The sequence below is a fragment of the Geospiza fortis genome, unplaced genomic scaffold, assembly GCF_000277835.1.
Source record: "Geospiza fortis unplaced genomic scaffold, GeoFor_1.0 scaffold71, whole genome shotgun sequence".
Taxonomy (NCBI): Eukaryota; Metazoa; Chordata; class Aves; order Passeriformes; family Thraupidae; genus Geospiza; species Geospiza fortis.
Window position 1 is genome coordinate 143,978 of NW_005054681.1, and position 1,032 is coordinate 145,009.

Here is a 1,032-nt window from a genome sequence, read left to right on the forward strand (position 1 = left end):
ATGGGGGGACACCCAGCGTGGGGCTGGGGGGTGCTGGCAGTGCCCCCTTCCCACGCCCGGGTTTTTGGGGTGCTGCTCTCTCAGCGCTGCACCCTCCCCGCGCGGCAGCGTCACTGCGGGGATGGCACCTGCCCCAGTTCCCGGCGTTTGAACCCCTCCGAAGGCACCGCCGGGGGCAGAACGGCGCCGGGAGCGGCTCCCCCCCCCGTGCTGGAGCGCGGGCCGGGCACTGGGGGCGGCTCTGGTCCGACCAGGAGAGCGAACCCCCCCAAGCATGGGGTGCACCCACATCCCCCGGGTTTTTAAGGTGCCCCCGGAGGGGGGTCAGGAGCCTGGCAGGGGGTGGGGGCTGCAAGGGGTAGCAGCACTTTTTGGGGTACCAGTGGTGAATAGCTCCAGAGCAAGGATGGCATGGTCTTGGCAGCGGCGTTTTTTTGCTCAAACTTGCCCCGTTTTCCTGACGGGCAGGAGGAGTTGGTGGCATCCTGGGGCTGCTGGCACAGGGGTGGCACCGTGTCCCGGTGCCCGGCGGGTTTGGGAAGGAGGGGATGGGATCTGGTGTGAAATCCCTGAACCTCATCCTTTCCCCCTGGGCACCCCAGGAAGCGGCGTGAGAGGGGGGTCTGGGCAGTGGGATGGGGCAGGGATGTGGCACAAGGTGCCAGCTGAGCCTGGGACAGCCGTGTGGCACCGCTGCTGGCACTGCCAGGGATCCCCACAGCTGCACCCAGTGCCAGGGAAGCAGAACAGATTGTGTGGGGAATCCCGGGCTGGTGTTTGGGGGTCTGAGGGGCTCTGGGGTGGTTTTTGGGGTCGGAGGGATCCTAGGCTGGTGTTTGGGGTCTGAGGGGTCCTGGGGTGGTTTTTGGGGTCGGAGGGATCCTAGGCTGGTGTTTGGGGTCTGAGGGGTCCTGGGGTGGTTTTTGGGGTCAGAGGGATCCTAGGCTGGTGTTTGGGGTCTGAGGGGTCCTGGGGTGGTTTTTGGGGTCAGAGGGATCCTAGGCTGGTGTTTGGGGTCTGAGGGGTCCTGGG

The 1,032-nt window shown here is 66.4% G+C and overlaps 1 protein-coding gene across 1 annotated transcript in view; it reads left to right on the forward strand.

Moving 5' to 3' along the window:
- Positions 1–1,032, forward strand: part of PLEKHA6 (pleckstrin homology domain containing A6) — a 64,589-nt gene that overhangs the window by 37,505 nt on the left and 26,052 nt on the right. The window lies entirely within an intron of this gene.